The sequence below is a fragment of the Hippopotamus amphibius genome, chromosome 11 (assembly GCF_030028045.1).
Source record: "Hippopotamus amphibius kiboko isolate mHipAmp2 chromosome 11, mHipAmp2.hap2, whole genome shotgun sequence".
NCBI classification, from domain to species: domain Eukaryota; kingdom Metazoa; phylum Chordata; class Mammalia; order Artiodactyla; family Hippopotamidae; genus Hippopotamus; species Hippopotamus amphibius.
The window spans coordinates 67,406,502-67,421,850 of NC_080196.1; the positions used below are offsets into that span (position 1 = coordinate 67,406,502).

General features: G+C 37.7%; 1 non-coding gene across 1 annotated transcript; it reads left to right on the forward strand.

Annotated features, from left to right (window-relative positions):
• Nucleotides 1-760: 760 nt before the first annotated feature.
• LOC130832166 (small nucleolar RNA U109) lies at nucleotides 761-893 on the forward strand. The gene has a single exon (XR_009048243.1). It is a non-coding gene; the product is annotated as a small nucleolar RNA U109 (small nucleolar RNA).
• The last annotated feature ends 14,456 nt before the right edge of the window (nucleotides 894-15,349 follow it).

Genomic DNA, 15,349 nt, shown 5'->3' on the forward strand with positions numbered 1-15,349 from the left:
GAACATTTTTAAATATCAAGGGAGCCATGACTTATGCTTTTCTAGTAGACAAATTGTACCAGTATTATTACTGATAATTCCTAGGGAAGGAAAACAAAATTTTTTTTATAATTTAAAAAATCTAAATCTCAACCCACCACTCCACCCATGGGAAGAAATATCATGGGGATGTTTGCTCCACCAGCTTCTCAAACCACATGCCGTGAGGCGTGGCTGCCAGTGGAATGGACACACTGCATTGTATACAGCAGCATCTGTGTTCCCTGCTCTGCCTCAGATGCCAGTCTGTAGATGGGATCTGAAAACAGCAGGGAGCATTTTAAAAAATGATCTCCGCCAAGGATTTCAAGAGTATCTGTGGTTAAGAACTACTAGCTCTATCATGGAAAGGAAGGATGCTTCTGGAAAATGTGCCGTTGGTCATTCTTTACCCTTCAGGATCAAGAACTGATTTGTTTAATCTTCTCTACCAGAGACTCATGTGTTACTGGCTTTTCACCTAGTGAGGCATCATACGCTGATATGTTTATGATTAGTAAGTTGCAAGTAAGTTTGGCAAACCTGTAAAACTTGCACAACTTATTGTCATGTGCATTTTCCCTTTGGGATCCTGACCACGTGCTACAAAACCTCCTGAAAAGATTAATGAGAGGAAACAAATTTCAAGTGTATTGTAGCTTTTGTTTTTCAGGGGCACAGTAACTCTCATATCCTGTGGATCTGTTTTGTATTCACATAGAACTTAGGAAGGCACTGAACTTCCCATTTAAACACATGATCCTCCTTCCTTTGAAAGCAGGAATACATCCATTACATGCTACGTTAGAAAAGGAGTTCTCAGGGCTGCCAACCTTACCATAGAGGTTGAGTAGTAGTATATTTCTCCTACATAAAACAAACAAACAAAAAATACCACATGAACATGTTTCTTCTGCAGTTTTGGACATGTCTAATTGGGCTTCCTTTGAATAAACACCATTATTCTATTCGCTGACATTAAGAAGAGGATCAGAATCCATTATCTACCTAAATAGGGAATAAATCCATGTCTTACAGCAAAATGTCATTTAGCCTATAGAATTTTGTTCTATGTTGTTTCACATTAACTTTTTTGAACATCCTTTCAATTTACTTTCCTTTATTTAAACGTCTGAAGATTCCTATGGATTCATTTAGGCTGAACGTTTCTCAAAGCACAATCTTTACAGTATGATTTTATGTTCTTTGATCCAGTGCCAGCATAGCTACCTTGTATTTGGCCTTTTTTCTGGAAGGATACACTAAAGAGAGACTAAAGGTAGAGAAAACTCCACCTCTAGTCTCCCTTGTTCCCACAGCATGTTCATGAGTCAGTTTGGGCTTCATTTTTGATGCCTTAGACACACGGCCAATTTTACAGATGTTTGTACATGTTAACTTGTGCAACGTGGTGACAATGTTAATCTTTAATTCTCTGTGTGAAATCAGGATTGACAAATTCTCAAAACACCTTTTTATTCCTTTAGACTTGGAAGTGATGAAATTTATACTAATTTGGGCTGGTCAGCCTGCGTTTTAAGTAAGTGTTTTGAGCTTATGAATTTATCTCTAGTTACTCCAAGTTTCACTCTCCAAAGCTCCTCAGTGGTCAGTTGGTCTATCGAGACTTTCCATTTTGGGGGCTACATTTTCATAATTTATATTTTGTGAGGAAATTATCCTTATCGTCTCGTGTTTTCATATTTATTATCACACATTTGCATGTAGCACTCTGCTTAGCAATTTTAAGGTGGATTTTTATAGACTAAATCAGTAACTTTTCATTCCTGAAAGCTAGAAAGCGAAATGAGAAAAAGAATCCATTCATAGTCTCAGTTAAAAACTAAAATATTTGGAAGTAATTCTCTTAAGAATTGTTAGAAAACAATGAAGGATGTAAATTAAAATCTAATAAAATAGAAAGATATCAATGTGTTCCTGAATGAAGTGTACTACTATGCCGATTCCTCAAAGACAAATTCTCAATTCAGTTCTCAGACTTGACTCATAGCCTATGTGAAGGATGGAGATGAAGGAGGATAAAAAAAATCTTAAAGTCTGTATGGAAGAAAAATATGTTCCCAGCAGCTAATTAAAAATGAATAAGAAGAATATTGTGGGAAAACCTGACAGCTACATGTAAAAGAATGAAATAAGAACATTTTCTCACATGATATACAAAAATAAACTCAAATTGGATTAAAGACCTAAATGTAAGACCGGAAATGATAAAGCTCCTAGAAGAAAACATAGAACACTCTTGGACATAAACAGTAGCAATATTTTTTTGAGTCTGTCTCATAAAGCAAAGGAAATAAAATAAAAATAAACAAATGGGACCTAATCAGACTTAAAAGCTACTGCACAGCAAAGGAAACCATCAACAAAACAAAAAGACAATGTACTGAATGGGATAAAATATTTGCTAATGGTATTACTGATAAGGGGTTAATATCTAATATATATAACAGCTGATACAACTCAATAACAAAATACCAAACAATTTAATTTAAAAAATGGGCAGAAGACCTGAATAGACATTTTTCCAAAGAGGACGTGCGGATGGCCAACAGGCACATGAAAAGTTGCTCAAGATTACTAACCATCAGGGAAATGCAAATCAAAACTATAATGAGATATCACCTCACATCTGTCAGAATGGCTATCATCATAAAGAACACAAATAACAAATGGCAAGGATGTGGAGAAAAGGGAACCCTCATATGCTGTTGGTGGGAATGTAAATTGGTACAGTCACTATGGAAAACCATATGCAGGTTTCTCAAAAAACTAAAAATAGAACTGCCACATGACCCAGAAATTCTACTCCTGGGTATTTATTAAAAAAAACCCCAAAACACTAATTTGAAAAAATACATGCACCCTGATGTTCATAGCAGCATTATTTACAATTGCCAACAGGTGGAAGCAACCTAAGTGTCCGTCAACAGATGAATGGATAAAGAAGAGTTGTATGTGTGTATATACAGTATATATAAATAAAATGCTACTAATCTGTTATATGAGGGTGAGTCAAAAATTATCCATACTCTGGTTAAAGATTTCTTAAAGATTATCCTGAAATGTTTGCTTAAGAGTTGATCCCTCTTACTAGTCTATAACATCCCCAAAGAGTGGGGCTGTCTGGTTCCTCTTTGTAGCTCCTGTGCCTCACCTGTTCATGCCAGATACTCAGTAAATATTTGTTGAAATGAAAAGAACTCAGTGGATTAAAAGTATGAGAAAAATGTGGGTTAGGAATCATACCTCTAAGCATTGAAAGAACAGATCTGGGAATCCTGGTAGAAAGTCCAAGATCAGGGTCGGAGATACAAGGTCAGACTGTGGGCACATTTCAGTGTCTGGAAAAGTTCTTATGCCAGCTGTCAGAAATGCAAGTCAGGCCTAAGGGAGAAACAGTCAGAATAAAAGTCAAGAGTTTGACGTTTATGACTAGTATGAGAAAAACAACAAGGACAAAAATGGGAATGGAGTACAAATTAGGAACAAGAATCAGAACAGGCAACTAGTTAATTTAACAAGCTGCAAACCAAGAAATGACTGTCTATCCTAGAACAAGGATGATCTCTGCTCTGTTTTGGGCAGGCTTCCTGGTGAGGTCAGAGATCAGGCTGGGCAGATGTGGCTGGTTCCAGAGCTCAGCAGACTCCTTGGGGCTAGTGAGCCCAGCACTGGCTCTTGACTGCCTTTCAGGGTGCATCCCTCTTCCAGACTGCAGTCTGGGTGCAGCTTACTCTATACATTCCTAATTCCTATTCCCTCACTCTCCCTCTCGTCTTTTTTCTTCCTGCTGCTTCAGCTGCACTCCCCCCACCCCCCAATCCGTTCTTTCTTTCTTTCTATTAGTTTTCCCTTTTTTCCCTTTTCCACACTCCCTCTGGGCAGAATGTAGATCTGAAATTTGTATTACTGTGCTTATCAGAGGAAATTTGATGCTCTATTTTCATTAGAAAATGTAAATTCCCCTTCTTCCAGCATTCACAACTAATAAAATTGCTTGGTATTCATTTAGACTTAATTAAACCCATTCTGCTAGAGCTTGAAGAAAAGCAAGCTGCTCTGTGTGTGTGGGGGTGGGTGGGGGGGGAATCTATGCACTGAGTCTGTCCCCCCCCCACCTCCGCCCCTCCCCCAGTCCATTAGGAAGGGTGGCACACAGAAAGGGGCGGGGGTCACACAAAACCTCAAGGAACTCTGAAGTTTCTTTCTGAAAACGTATCCCTTCGGGAACAACAGTTCATTTCTCTCCATGAGGCTTCATTCCTAATTTTCTCAGCTGACCCTAAACCATCCTGGAAATTGCATACCTGGGGGTTTACTCACAAAGGGGATCCTCTGAAACTGGTTTCTTCTTGAACAAAGTGCCTGGAATGCCTCAGGTCACTCTGGTTTTAGGAAAGCCTTAGGGTCTAATAGGGATTATCTCGTGAAGTAAGAGCAGATTAGATCTGGGCAATTTCACACCCAGAGACATACCTTGTCCAAGAAACTCACATTTTAAAGGGAACACCTGTGAAGCCCAGAGAGGTAAGGGACTCCCTTATCACTGCATGGTTCGTCAGTGGTGGAAGCTGGGCACCGATCCCATCCCCAGGGTCCAGGTTAAGGTGGCAAATCGGCACTGGGCGTGAATTATGGGCACAGGTCTCATCGTCTACAAAATGCAAGCCATTCCATACTCCAAAAGCTGAGGATCAAAGCAAAGAGAGTCAAAAGTGGGGTTTGGTAGGTTTGATTCAAATGAATGAAGATAGGATATACCTACAACCTACATGGAGCCTTCCTTTCCTCCGTATATATAAACTGTCTTTCCTTAGTAACGATTAAAATAGGGTTTTGGTAAATGAGGATCACTGAGTACTCATTTTTACAAACTCTTCTATAGTCCTCCAGGGATTTGATAACTTTCTTATTTTCCCAGTGCTCTGGGAGAGGTATTCTGTATGAAAGATTTACCTACCGCTTGTCTTCATACGATGTGGGTAATAGCAAAAGCACTGAAGTCTCTCTCACTTGCACAGCTTTTGCTCTGCTGCAAGAGCCACTGTCCTCTGTCTGTCACTCTAACTTCCCGTTCCCAGCACTAACACCCTTCCTTGTTCTCTTTCAATTTATTCCTATAATTCAAGCATTTGAGACTCTGAAGAAACTTCAGATGATCTTCTTTTAACCATGGTCAAAAATATATTTATGTCAACAACCAACACACCCATATACAAATGTATCCTCTTACTATGTGAGATATACTCGATTTCCTTTTCTTTTATGTTCTCTCTAAGTCCATTAAAAATATTTCCCTAAATAGCCATGCGAAATTGACTTCATGACTCACTATTGTGGGGTGTGACCCACAGTACAAAAAACATTGATTTAATCCAATTCTCTAATTTTACAAATAAGCAAAGTACGGTGAACAAATTTAAGTGACTTGTTGAAGAATTGAACCCAAATATGAATAGAATTCTCAGTCCAGTTATGCAGAGCTTCAAGCCTTGGAACGTAGATGTTTAATAATATCTCTTCATGATTTTTCTTTTAGAAACATAGATCCTCCCATAATCTACAGCTACTAGAAGAGACAACTTTGATAACAATGTCACAAATTGATTGAATAAGGATAATTCAATCAAGTATATTTTCCATGTGTATGGAATGTATTTATTTATATTTATTGTGTCTAATGTGTACCAGGCACAGTTTAAGCCTTGAGATACAGAGGTGAATGAGATAGTGGTGGAGTCTTGGATCAAGGTGTATCCACAGGCATGGAAAGAAATGAACTAATTCAATTCATGATCTGAAAGGTTTTACATGACAAACTGGTCATGTGAAATTGACAGATATTTTATGAATGCCTACAAGGGTGGCTGTATTTTCTAGAACTCAACTTAGTCTAACAAGAATGAGCACATAAGGGGGCAACAGATTGATGATTTTAAGTTAAGACTGAAAGAGCTGGTGATAAGTGTGAATCCATCCTGGAAATCCAGGAGGTATGGTTACTATTAATTATTGTCCCCAACCCTGAGAATCACCAGTTGTTCCAGATTTCAAAACTCATTAAGCAATTTTCATTTTGCCCGGATTTTTCCAGTGACGACGTGATGGATGTTTTCTAAGTAATCACTGCGAATCAGTCTATCATGGAGCTTAGTGGTTTTTATTTCAGGTATCATTTCTCCGCCCTTTTTTCCTGCTAAGCTACAGGCTTTTCTGTCTTAGCTGAGTATGCTTGACAGGTACTTTGCCAAAACGTGCAATGAGCTGAACACACCCTTATCTTCAGAGAAAGGACATCCCTTTCAATTCTAGGGAAACCATAATTGCTAAGCCAGTGAGATTTTCTGTGGTGTTTTCTCCCTGCCCTTCTTCTCTCTCTAGGGGAGGGAAAAGTGTAGAGGGAGGAATTCGGGAGAATTCTGATGCCCTTCTGACCCACTGCTGGATCCTCCTTCCTGAGGTAGCCTGTGGTGCAGGGCAGAAAGGAACTATTGGCTTGGAGAGAGACTGGGAGAGGCCGGGGTTAACGGAGGGTAGGTGTCCTGTTCCCTCTTGTTCTGCTACAGAACAGCTCTCTCTTTCAGATTCTCCTGCTTGCTTCCACTCAGCAAAAAGGGTTCTTTTGCTAGTAGAAAAGTGTTTTTCTGTTGTTGTTGCTTTTTGTTTTTTGCTATTACGTTCCCCAGAGCCTCCCATCAGAAAATCTGGAGATTGAAAGGGGAAGGCATTAACTCCCTAAACTAGTTGATTACCAGAATATTGTAAAGGATTTAACTTTTTTTCATTTCTTTAGACAATCAGCTGTTTTTCACTGATAAATTCTATGAAAGTGGAATGGGTGGAAAGTGTTAAGCTTCCAGTTAACTGTTTTAGCACTTGCTGTGTGATTTGGTCCAAAAGCACTACTCGATTTTAGAGGTTGGTTGGAAGCATCTTGATTCTAGCCATGCTGTGAAGATTATGCTCATAGATAACAGCCATCAGAAACAGATAATGAATCTTGTTGGCTTGGGATATTTGTTTGGGATTGGCATTCTAGCTTGTAATTTTTATGAAAGCGATGACTGTATAAGCCAAATTTCCCTCATGGGTCCAGGTCTTCCGTCCTCTCTGTTCAAGAGTTGCACATTTTATCCTAATTTTTCAATGTCATTTGTCACAGTGTCTCCTCTCTTCCCAGTATCTCAGTGCAGCTGAAGCAGAAGATGTAAATTCTGTAAGTTAAGGGAGGCAGGTGAAGGAGGGGAAACGTTAGTTTGAAACTGTGGAAATGGAAAATAGCAAGGAACAGGCTAGAACTTGATTGAAATCCACCGATTGTGAAAGATTAGTCAGGGTTTAATGTATTCTGGACAGTGTAAAAATCTCAAATTTTTTGAAATTAAAAACAAAGGTAAGTAATAAGTGCCATCCCAGGATGGGATTTACCATCATCACGTCAGATCATGTCCTATTTTTGCTGGGAATATATTTTTTCCTCTAAAGCACATATTTATTTATTATTTTTTTCTAGGTATACTTTTTCCCCCCTCAGATCGTTATTGGAGTATAATCGTTTTACAATATTGTGCAGTTTCTGCGGTACAACAAAATGAAATGGCTGTACTTACACATATATCCCCATATTCCCTCCCTCTTGAGCCTCCCTCCCACCCTCCCTATCCCACCCCTCTAGGTCATCACCAAGCATTGAGCTGATCTCCCTGTGTTATGCAGCTGCTTCCCACGAGCCATCTATTTTACATTTGGTCGTGTGTATATGTCAGTGCTACTCTCTCACTTCATCCCAGCTTCCCCCCCCCACCCCCCCACCCCGTGTCCTCAAGACCATTCTCCACGTTTGCATCTTTATTCTTGCCCTGCCCCTAGGTTCATCAGTACTGGGGTTTTTTGTTTGTTTGTTTGTTTTGGATTGGTTTTGTTTTGTTTTGTTTTTTAGATACCATATATATGTGTTAGCATACGGCATTTGTTTCTCTCTTTCTGACTTACTTCACTCTGTATGACAGACTTTACGTCCATCCACCTCACTACAGATAACTCAATTTCACTCTAAAGCACAGAGTTAAACCTAAGGACCCTTTCTGATGCATGGTTAACCTAGTTCTATCAGTCAGTCCACACAGGTGGTACCTGGGTGTGCCAGTGTGCATTGTGGTTCAGACTTTCTCATGACTTTTCGGGGGAGACATGTTTTTCAGAGTCTAAGCTGTTAGATGATAATTTGGTACTTTTTAGAAAATTATAACCCATTACTTTGGCTGTCGGGTTATACATACACAGATCAGGGCTGAACACATTGTATGTAGATAGCAGAACTTGTATTGTCTTCAGTCCAAAAACTGAGGTCAGTTTTATGGCCATCAAAAGTAACCTGTAATAGCTTAAGCCTTGATAGCATGGGGTATCTATCTAAATATTCCTCTAGAGTGGTGGCATCCTTACAAATGAATAAAAGTTTCATAATGATTTGATACATCTCTTGGGTACTCAGACTCAGTCTCAGAACTGGAAGGGAAACTGGAACTCCAGAAATGTAAAAAATATATTATAGCTATAATTATTACACTGTAGTGTATAAGGTGTTTTCACTAACATCCTGGACTATCTTGTTAATAATATATTGTAATATACAGATTCTTAAGTATGTGCATAGTCACAAGGTTGTAAAGAAAGTGTGTAGAGACGAAGTACTAACTACAGATTTGGGTTTCTTAGGCATTATCTGTCAACCAAAGGGTAGAGCTATGATAGCATTAACTGAAAGGAAGACTATCATGGTGTTAGCAGTAGATGTCTCTGGGTAATGGGACATGATTTCCATTTTGTTTTTATATTTTTATATTTTCCTATTTTTCTACAATAAGCACACATTAATTTTACACTAGGAAAATAATCAATGGTGCACTAATAGCAAAAAAAAAAAAAAGGCTTAAAATCCTAACACTGACTTTTCTTTTGAATTCATTTCTGTTTCTTATAAATGTAGAAGCCATATTATTCTTGAGGTGAGAGCCTGGGTCCTCGTGTTCATGTCCTTCTCCTTTGGCAGATGGTCCTCCAGGGAGCGTTACCCAGGTTCCAGGGCATTTACTGGCTTGGTGTTTTTAGGTTACAGTGCCATCTTTGGGATAGAGCTGGCATCACTGGTTGCCACCATTTGCTGATGATGTGAAATGCACAATTCAAATATGATTTTGTGAAGTGGGCAGTTAATTATTCAGTTAGCCCAAGGATCGGGGCATGCAGATGAAACTCAAAACAGTCCCTCACTGCCTTGTTTCACTGAAAGAACTTCCTTTGATCTTACCAACAGCCTCCTCCTTGTGTCTACTCCAGAGCAACTTCACAAGTGATTCAAAGTCACTCTTCTCCTTTAAATATTTCAGTGGTTCTCTTTAACGTTCAGATTAAAATTAAAATTCCTTAGCATTTCATACATATTTAGGCCTCCGACTTCTTGTCTATACAACAATCTTCCTCCATTCCCCAGACTTACTAAGTGAATGTCTTTCTCCAGGTCCCCTGGTTTCCCTCTCTCTCTCTGTGTCTCCCCGCCATTCTGTTCTATTGACCTGGAATGCCGTTCCCATTTCTTCCTTTGACTATTTCCTGTGGTCCTGCCAGACTCAGTTCAAAGGTGACTTCTGAGAAGCCCTTCTCGACTCCACTCTGCTGGGCACCCCTCTCTTCTCCCATAGCCCTCTTATTCACACCCCTTACAAGACACCTGTCACACTGTGTTTTAACTTTTACTTCTTCCTGCCTCTGACGTGAGGTTCTTGATGGCAAGGACCCTAATTCAACCTCTCTATCGCTAGCACTCAGTTTACAGGTAATAGCAAAATGCTAAAAACATTTTTAATGGATGAATGAATGAGCATTGAACCGAGGTCACAGTGGTTCACAGATCATTTTTCTTTTTCTCACTTTTCTTCATCTTTAAAAGGATGAAGTAAGTGAGACCATTGGGTGGAGTAAATGAGAAAATATTTGAAAATTAATTAGCATGATGCTTGGTGCATAATAATAAACATTTGTTTTTTTTTTCATTCTTCTTTCTTTACAACTCCTATCTCGTTTCAGGTTCCCCACACCTGGCGGCTCACGCCTCACTGGTAGCAAAGTCTCCACCCCATCAACACCTCCTTGTTAAATACATAACGAAGACTTCCTAGTCAACCAATATTTATGCTGATCACACGCAAACACTGTGATTTTTGTACTAACACCTCCCCATCACTCACCGCACATACTCACTGCCTCCTATTAAACACACATTCAGCATCTCTTCCCTTTAACTCAGTCATCTTACTAATCACAGGCAATCTCAGCTATGGATTTCTAACCAAAGTGTCGTCTTCTTTTTAAGAAAAAAGTTTGGTCTGTTATGCCAACAGCAATAAATATAGATAGTCCTCAATTTTCATTTTTTCCACTCAATTCAATTCACTTTTTCCACAATGTGTATTGGTACTCTTGTGTTACATTTCTTATGCACAATTCAGCCTGCATATGAGCTAGTGAACAAGCACTTTGTGCCAGCACGTGATACGCCCTGCCAACAGTGCAACCATCTTTATCTGCAGAAAAGAATTTATCTGTATAATTATTGGAATATTGGAATGGTCTTATTGCTTTTTCCTTTATTATTTTTTTCTGCACTTAGTTTTGTTATTTAAAAAAACAATAATAATTGATTTAACCAGTTTTAAATGTTTAATAATCTTGTAAGAATTATGATTACCTGATGTATACACATGTAGACACACTCTTTTGCTTATTCACTTTCTTAACAATCCACGAAAGCACTGGCAAGTCTACAGTGATTCTTTCCTAGCATGAACTCTGTTTTTTCACTCTTACTTTTATTTCAAATAAGCTGAAATAGAATTTAAAGAAGTTTTAGCAAATTAATTTTCATCTGTGTTTATTATCTAGTCCATGTTTACATATTGCAACAACCATTTACACATGGACACATGGTAACATTCAAGAAAAAAGTAAAAAATTATACCACATTTAGTGACAATAAGTGTCGGCTTTCTGGGAATGGGGTTTTTCCATGTAACATGTTTAATAAGTGTAATGTGTAGGGTTCATTTATATGGTTTTCATGGTTGTTTTGAGAAATGTATTATGATGAAAGGTAAAGAACTTTTATTTTACTATTGGGAACTTTATTTTGCCCTCTACTGTGTGATTTTTCTTTTTTGTTACTGAACTTATATATAAGAAATAGAGGAAATGATTTTGAAAGCAATGAGAAGTAATCTTATTATCAGCAGTCCCAAATTTCTAGAAGCTTTAACTTTTTCTGAAGTGTTTATCCTGTGTAAAATATCACACCGGAAAAGGCAAAGATTAATGCTATTTTTGAAGGTCTCAAAGTTATTCACCTATAAATTCAATTTAATTTAATGTTCAATCAAAATTCCATCAAGCTTATTATCTTTTCTAAACTTGAGTATATCAGAAATGCCAAAATAATTTTAAAAAGAGCCAACTGCGGCAACCAGATATCAAAACATATTAAAAAATGTAGTGCACCTGTAACAATAGTCAGAATTATCAGCCGACTTAATCATATGTCAGTGTGATAAAGGAGAGACTAGAAAATATCTAAGCATATATGGTAATTTATTATACTCATTTGATGGTTCATTCTTTTATTCAATCAACTTATATTTATTGATTGTCAAAATCTGTATAGATGATGGGTATACATCAGGTAATCATAATTCTTACTAGATTATTAAAAATTAAAAAACTGATTAAATCAGTTATTATTGTTTGTGGTTAAGCAAATTCTATCAAGAACTGTTGATGGGAGTGTAAATTGACATACTTTGTTTAGAGAGAAATTTGGGAAAACTATAAAAAATTACTTGCATGTATCCTTTGGCATGGCAACCTTTTTAAGAAGCTATCCTATAGAAATATATGAACATGTGTATGTGCTCCTGTGATTATGTACGTGTGTGTGTATATGTGCATATATATATAAATGTCCATTGTAGTGTCGTTAATAATAGCAAAAACTGGAATCTACCTAGTTTTCTTGGATTAAGGGAATGGTTAAAAATGTGTGGTACAAATTGATGAATATTATGCAGAATTTTGAGAGCATGATGTTCATGATAATGTGGGGAAATCAGATTATAGAAGAATAGATTATAATAGAAAAATTCAAAATTCAATGACAGAGTCTTGGTGCTAAATGCACAATCTAATACAGTGGTCCCCAACCTTTTTGGCACCAGGGACTGGTTTCGTGGAGGACAATGTTTCCACGGATGGACGGGGTGGGGGTGGGTGGGGAGGGGAGGATATGGTTCAGGCAGTCATGTGCGCAATGGGGAGATGAAGCTTTGATGGTTTGCCTGCCACTCACCTCCTGCTGTGCAGCCTAGTTCCCCAGGGGTTGGGGACCCCTGCTCTAATACCTTTACTTTGACCAACTCTAGAAAAAGCAAAAATGCTATCACTGCTTTAAAACTAGTTGTTTTGAGATGCCTGATTGCCAACTTTCAGCTTTGCTTCACCATCACGCATTTTTAAGGTCTTTGGACTACATTTCCCAAAGTCACCTCTGTAAACATTTTAGAATTTATGTTATTCAGCTGTCTCATAACGTCTTTCAAAAAGCATGTGAGATTGTTTTCAATGACTTTATTACTGTCCTGTAAATGGTAAATTTCTCCTGTAATTGTAATTATAATAATTGTAAGTGTAATTGTCTTCATGAGTTTATACTTGCATCTTCCTGCTAAGGGTGGCATTTACACACACCTTTCAAAGGTCCTTTTAAGGGTTGCTGTCTAGAGGCCATACTGCTGAACTCGAGACACTTCCGTTTAGGTGCTTGAGAGATTTTGACTATATTCTTCACTTCTGAAAGTAATGAGTGCACCCGCTGTACTAGACATTCTACTAACACAGGAGATACAGAAATGAGAAGTGTTGCCCTTGTTCTCAAGGGGCAGAGGAAAAATGGTATCTTAATTGCTGAAGGGAGTAAGGAAGAAGAGCTAGCTAAGCAAGTAGGTTGGGGCAGTGGAAGACATATTAAGAAATGTTCCTAGGAAGTAACAATGCTCGGGGAGGTGAGTGTTGAGGCCTGAGGAGGAAAAAGCTGAGTAGATGAGGGGAGTGAAGAGAGTTTCCAGTTAAGGAGCCAGGGTGTGGCAGAATGACAGAGGTATGAGAAAGCGTGCCCTACTCTAGAAACTGAAATAGTCCATATGCCTCATCTAAAGTAATAAAATAGGGCAGGGGCATGCAATGTACAAATCCTTTGGTCAACCTAGAGAATGATTGACTGCAGTTGTTTTAGAGAACACAGCATGGACCTGCTCACCTCAGTGGTGATCAGAGCATCTCCCAGGCTTTGGGGCCAGCAAGCTCACTTTGGAATGCTGGCTTTTCAGAAGATCCTGACACCATACTAGACTCTCTGCCTTAGTGATCTGGCCACAGGGGTGTCTCTGTATCATAATGATCAATAGCACACCACCTATCATGAGGACTCCTGAAGGCTGCCCCAGTATCATCTCATAAAATAGGACCTGGCCATTCACTAGCACAAAAAGTTTCACTGGGTCCCTCATTTCCTACCAAGTTAAATCCAAAACCCTAGTGGGATTCAAGATCCTCTGCCATCTGCCTCCCACATATCCTTCTAGAATTAAGTCAGAAGAATTTGTTGAGTAAGAATAAGGTCTTTGGAGTTAGGCTGTTCAAGGTTTGAATTGTAACTCTGCTATTTGCTTAGGCACACATAAAACTAACTTTCTCATCTACAACATGGGTGTAAATCATACCATGTAGTGTTGTTTTGCAAATTCAATAGGATATATTTTTGAGTCATTAGTACAATAAGCATTATACACAATGGCTGACTATATGATCATTTTGTTAATTCCTATTTTGCATCAGACATTTTAAATTATATTTATTTTGACTATTAGTATTCTCTGAATATATGCTGTGTTTCTGGTTTTTATACTTTTGGAACCACTGTCAGATAAAATTCTACTTGGCCTACCTCAGGTGTCACCATCTTCAGGGAGCCTTTAAAAAATGATTGAAATGAATTATTCTTTTCTTATTTCAACAGAAATTGGTACCTCTGGCACAGAAATAATAGTAATAATTTTTGCTAAATCCAGTAAGAAGAGGTGGTATTTTATTATTTACATGTCTAGAACAATTTCTGGAGTGTATTCAATTGATTTGTTAGTTTATAGTGAGCATTTGTTAATAAAATAATGATGATATTGAGAAATTCTACCATTGATAAATTATTCTGAATTTCAATTTGTAAGTGAATTCCTGTTCCTGAATTGCACACATGATGATAAAGATGTTGATCACCTAGTAACAAAATGGGAAAAGATTTTCCAAATGTGTGTCTGTGTATGGAATACTACATGCACCAAAGAGAAAATAAAACATTTTTTCTAATCACATATTTTTTATTGAAGACATATATAAAGCATTATATTCAGTAGTACATTGCAATCTGAAATATCTAATTCAAAAGACGGAATTTTTAAAAAATAATGTTTTTCTGAAATAAGTTTATAAATTCTCTGTCTTCTTATGTCTTCCTTTCCCTTCACCCAATAAGACTTTTCTAAGAGAACCCATTTATTTACTTAATAATGACATCTCCTCAAGTAATTCCATGATGCAGGAGATATGACTCAAACTACATACTGTTACATTTGTTTAAAATCTCATTTCCTAGACTTCTAAGTTCATTTTCAAACTTAACATGAATGTTATATCATCTTTATCTCCTAGATAGATCAGTACTCTAACTCTTAAGCAGGGAAGGGGAAATCTTGCTTTATGCTTTCTATTTTGTTTGAGATGATGTTTTTAACATATATCAGTTTCAGAGGCTTGAGTCATATATCATTGATACTGACCATCTTACATGATGGAGAAGTTCCTCTCCACTGATAATATTGAGAGAAAGAATGAAATGGTTCTGGTCTTGTTTCTATGGCTAGTATAGAAGAAGGCATTGACCAGAGGTGGAGATTCTCTTTTCAAAGCACCGTTAAATCTTTGCATATTGATAGAGGGATAGAGCACAGAAAAATTTTCTGATGCTTCTCACAAGTGGTTTCACCTCCTTTTAAAATTTTAATCAGTTAAATGCTTACTATTTTATTCTTCATTTCTCAAATCTCATAGTATTTTCAGTTTTAATCCCACTAGCACCTTACATTTAATTATTCACTAATCGTTCCATAACCCTTAGGCTCATTGGCCTAATAGTATCTGAACTTCAAGCAAT